The following is a 5188-nucleotide window of genomic DNA, read 5'->3' as shown; positions in this document are numbered from 1 at the left end:
TGGTTATGCTGAAGGTAGTGCAAGAAAAGTCTACATATTTCTGTAACATTCAAAGTGGGAAATGTGCTTTTTGGAGACCCTGACAGACAAGGCTGTCGTATCCTGAAGTCACCTAATAAACAAACAACAGGCATATAGGATTGATGTATAAGACTGCAATTCAAAAGCATTGAAATCTGATAGCAAACACTGTCTTTCCTCAACATGCTTACCTTTAACCATACTTAACAGTGTATATATATTTCAAGTCAATGTGTACCTGTGTGCTTGGTGAATCAGCAGCCATAATTTATTGACAAAGGCTTGCAATGGGGAAGCCACTTGAACAAGCGATGAATATAAAAATTGTTGGGCAGAATCTGGCAGCAACATAACAGGTTCTGAGAAGTTACAGGCGTGAGAGTGGGCTGCAGTGTTCTGGGTGCCTGGGGAGGAGAAATAGGTTGCTTAAGTTGGTGGCAGCAGTCAGGAAAGAGGATTGAAAGGAATTAGCTGTGAGCTCCAGAGAGCCACCAGCGACTGGGAGGTGGCGGTGGGAGAGGGGTGTTCATGTTTTACACATGCACGCACGCGCATGCACACACACACACACACACACACACACACACACACACACACACTTACTCCCTCCTTCCCTCCAGAGGAGAACATGAGGGGCTGGAGAAATAATGTGGGGATTTATTGGGAGGGAGTAGATTTACTAGGAATTTGTGGGCAGGGAAGTGGTAACCTGCTCCTTCTTTGAGCTGGTCCAAGTGTGGAGTGTGCAGCAGCTCTCTCTGCCTGTCTTTCTCTCAAGATCTACAAAATAGGTGATGGGGCCATGGCACCATTTCCTCCTTTCCCCCCTCCATGATCTGCCAACATAAACAATTGCCTACTTTTACCTAAACGAAAAACAGATCTGCCTCTAATCATGTTGGGTGACTGTTGACATGTGTAGAGTTTGATATTTTGATAATATTATATGTCTGTGATAATACTTCATTACAGTTATGTCCTTTCCTATAATTCTTTCAGCACGGTCACTTTTGTACTGTTCTTTGAATTACAGGGAAGCATTGTAAAGACAAGTTTTGCTATGATGGTTACATTCCAGTTCAGAAAATGTAGAATGAATTGCTAGTTGATATTCCTCTGAAAAAGAGCTAGCAATGTATTTATTTTTTTTCTCACATTTTTTTCCAGAGGAACTGTGTGTGTGTATGTTTGGGGAAAGGGGAGAAGACTTTTTAAAAAGTATATATATATTTTTTTTCTGTCCAGCTTGTAATTTGAAACTATTACGGGTACATTGTCATATAATATTCTACTCCTGCATTTTACAGATTTCCCTAATTATTTCCCTAATCACTTAGAGAGGAGATCATTAAGCTATTACTTGCAAATTACTGTCTTGATCAGCAGTCTATATTATGAATCAGTGAGATTCTATTCTCTCTATATAGAAAAATGTGTGTTTCAAGGATTGTGGTTTTTAGTTTAACTGCTATGAAGTAAGCTGTCCTGTGACATGAACAGCAGGAACTTGTTCTCACATTTTAAATGATCAAAAGTGGTAGCCTAGCATAACTTCTACAAAAGCAAAATTCTTTGCCTGTCCTGTCTACAGTTTGCAATTCATAATGTTCTGGAGAAGATAATATAATATAGGCATTTTATGATCTGCCAAAACAAAAGTTTAGCACTGGTCTGAAAACAGATTTTATAGCCTGTAAAATCTTTGAGAATATTTCAAACAGTTTCTTGAAGTAAAATTTCCCCTTGGGTTGATCAAAACATTTCATTTAGATAAGTATGAAATGTATTGTGTTGATGTTGACCAGTTTTCAATAATGATCTAAAGTAAATTTAAAGTGGCTTTGGAATGGAACATTCTGACACTTAAAAATATTTCTAGTATTTCTGAGATCAAATCAGTCATAATGTTTTCATTTGTGCCCAATATTTTCTAGCAAGTTGTTCTGAGGAAAATTCCTGATGGTGGGGGCAACATGTTAGTTATGCATGTGTTCTTAATCCTAAAAATAGCAAAGTACACCAATAAAAAGAGCTATCTATTCTACTTCTAAGGTAGAGAATGAATGCTTTTTCAGAAGATCCTAAGCCCAGTTTAAAATGCAGTTTCTGTGGCTGCTTCTAACTTCCAGAAAGTTTTCAAGAAGAACTGCCTGGCATAGCTCAGTGCCCAGCATTTTCAAAAGATGAAGGTTTTGAATATGCTAAAGCATACAGCTGTATGTCCCTACATGTAATTTTGAGCTTGTAGGATTCTGAATGGTACAGATGGGCCTGTTCTCCTGTTGTGCATTATGGGAGATGGAGATGTTCAATACTACCCAGGACCAATTGGGAGTATGCTGACTTAATTCTTAACTAGAATTAAGAATGTTATTCTCATGTAATCTTATAATTGAACTGTCATCAGTGGTCAAGATACCACTATGAAACTTTTAGAGGTAGTCATGATTATGACCTTTCTCGGTTCATTTAGATTCACTTTGGCCTCACTGTTATTTCAGTGTCTCCAGATGATACAATATCCGGCCATTAGGAGTGTTGTTTCAAAATACTAAATATACATAATATTTCTTCTACAGTAATGCCCTTACTAAAAGTACTCATACTACACATCATTCTGTCATCCCAATAGTGTTTTATATAACCTTGGTTCAAAATCCAGCAACCCAAATGCCATATTTAGCTGGCGTAGCTAAATATGTGCACTCTCACAATGCTTTCTGAGGCCTGAGTGGTGCAACTGGATTTAGAAATGGTAAGCCTTGCACAGATGCCATGCAAAATCTATCCTGCAAAGCACTCCTTGTATGTGGAGTTAAACTTAAATCTTCATCATGTAAATATGCTTGTATATGTAATACTTATAGTGCTGTTTCCCAGTACAGTGATGGGAAGATTTTCCGTGGCCCCATGTGAATATCTACTTTGTGGAGCTTTGCCTCTGAGCTGTTTGGCTGAATTGTAATTATTGGCAATATGGAGGTATTCCTCTCAGATCTAAAGGAGGTCTAAAGACTCATGCTTGAACATTGTCTGTTTTTCTACAATAACTCTACAAGGAGCTTGAGATTCCAGTAAACAGCTAAAATCAAATGATAGGAATGCCTCTTCTCCCTACAGTGCTACTACGATTTGTACTGTCAAAACCTATGAGCAATAATCAGTAGGTCTGAGACAAAACTGCAGGACTTATTTCTCATATTAACCTGATTTATCTCATCTTATTATTTTAATTTCCTAATATAAAAGGCGGATACTGAGTCTGCAGACACAAGAGCTAGAATATACATTTTGGAAGTGGAAGACAGAAAGACTTGTACCGGAAACTGGCAATTCATTTCTTCCTCTTACTGGCCCAATTAACATTTATTTTAAGTGGAAGATCTCCAGTAGGAAAGAATGAGAAGAAAAACTAGTCAGGAACTAGAACCACTGTTGTCTGTGTTCCAGGTGAGTACCCAAACCACTAAGCTTTTTGTAAAAGTCTCTCCCATTTTGATTTTATCCAGATTATCTGTCTTGGACCTGATGTTTTTCCCCAGTGGATGTATAATCAAAACCAACCTTTTTTTTCTTACAAGAAGTTTTGTTTTGATGATTCAGCACAGTCTGAAAAAAAGTCAAAACATTCCCAATCAGCTTAGTTAGATAAGCAAAGAATAAAGTAGTGTTGGCAAAATATAATTGACATAATAGTAACCCAGCTGATTACAATGTCAGCTGCTGGTGTTTCACTTACTAAATTAAATATCCATGATCTCTTTTTCACTTAGGTGTTCAAACTGTAGATGGATCTTTTCTTTCTCAATGAACCTTTCATCCTTTTACTGACATTTATTCTTCTCTTTATTCAATTAACCCAGAAAGAAAGCTTCTGGCAAGGCAAGTCAGCTGTTGTCTGCCAAAAAGAGACATACAAATCTTGTCACATAGCTTTTATTTTTTATGGTCAGGAACCCTCAGGCCTAGTATTAAGGCAACTTAGGCTTGTGTGGAACTTTACTGTCTCCTGCACACTCTGAAATAAGATTACATGATGGAGAAGATCAATTTACTGAGACATTTAAGGTCTGAATATTAAGCTTTTGTGCAATCACATCTCCTCTCTAGCTGTGTGGCAGAAAAGCTAGCCACAAGATCCTTGACAAATTAGATATTACCACATCTAACTGTGTATATTTAAGCTTATCAAACTGAATCGTTGCATTGTAACTGTGCTCTTATGCAGACAAGGACTCCATTTAATAAATGCAGTGCCATTTAATAGTAATTAATCACCCAACTAAAATGTCACATTAAGGTCAAAGAGACCAGAAGACAAAAAGAAGAGAACATTAAATTCAGCTGACAAACATAGGAAAGGAGAATATAGAGCCAAAGAAAGTTCTGGGACATTGGCACTGGTAAAACATTTAATACAAACTTCTTAATTTTCCGTTCAGTTTAGAAGTAATCACATTCACTGGTTCAAAGCAAGGTCATTTTTGTAACTTTTAAATGAAATTTCCTCTTTGTGTATGCAGTGGCAGCCCTTTGCAAGCTTGGAATTGTTGCTGCATTTTACAGATGTTGCTTTCTCAGTATTTGTTACTTCCTTCTTCCTTTCTTCTCTCTTTTTTTTTTTCTTTGCTATTATGAAGATATTCTTCATTTGCATAGAATTTTCCTCTACATATCCTGAAACATTTCAGAAATGTTGTTCTTCTGAAGTGGAATGAAGTGAGAATAAGCATGCACAAACTAAGAGAGAATAAATTGCTAGCTTCAATCATGTAATTTATTAATGTTAGAAGTAAGTTTCTTCCATATATTTGCAATAGGAAATTTTCAAATTGTGGCAAAGTTCAAAAGCATGCTGCATCACTTTTTGATATAACTACTGTTGGTCTTAGAGCTAATGACTAGAACCTAAGCACTCTAGAAAGTCTCAGACTTATGGAACATATGATATAGAATTTAATTTCATGTTAGAGGTAAATAATGCTCTAGCACTCAATAGAAAAAAAATGTTTTTGAATTGAATAAGAGAATATAAGATTATATATGACCAACACTCTACTTGCAAGCAAACTGTAAACTATAGGGGACTATTTCAGGGACAGTTCATTTATTACCTGCTGCAGTAATGATTTAAGATTTTTTTTTATAGAATATGGAATGTTGCAGA

The 5188-nt window shown here is 36.5% G+C and overlaps 1 long non-coding RNA gene across 1 annotated transcript; it reads right to left on the bottom strand.

Moving 5' to 3' along the window:
• Positions 1-351: 351 nt before the first annotated feature.
• Positions 352-3843, bottom strand: LOC134139708 (uncharacterized). The gene is made up of 3 exons (XR_009958258.1): positions 3761-3843; positions 3586-3630; positions 352-425 (listed from the first exon to the last, which is right to left on the bottom strand). It is a non-coding gene; the product is annotated as an uncharacterized LOC134139708 (long non-coding RNA).
• Between the last annotated feature and the right edge of the window lie 1345 nt (positions 3844-5188).

The sequence above is a fragment of the Rhea pennata genome, chromosome 4 (genome assembly GCF_028389875.1).
Source record: "Rhea pennata isolate bPtePen1 chromosome 4, bPtePen1.pri, whole genome shotgun sequence".
In the NCBI taxonomy this organism is placed as follows: Eukaryota; Metazoa; Chordata; class Aves; order Rheiformes; family Rheidae; genus Rhea; species Rhea pennata.
The sequence above is the reverse complement of the archived record's forward strand: the minus strand, read 5'-3'. Positions and strand labels throughout refer to the sequence as shown.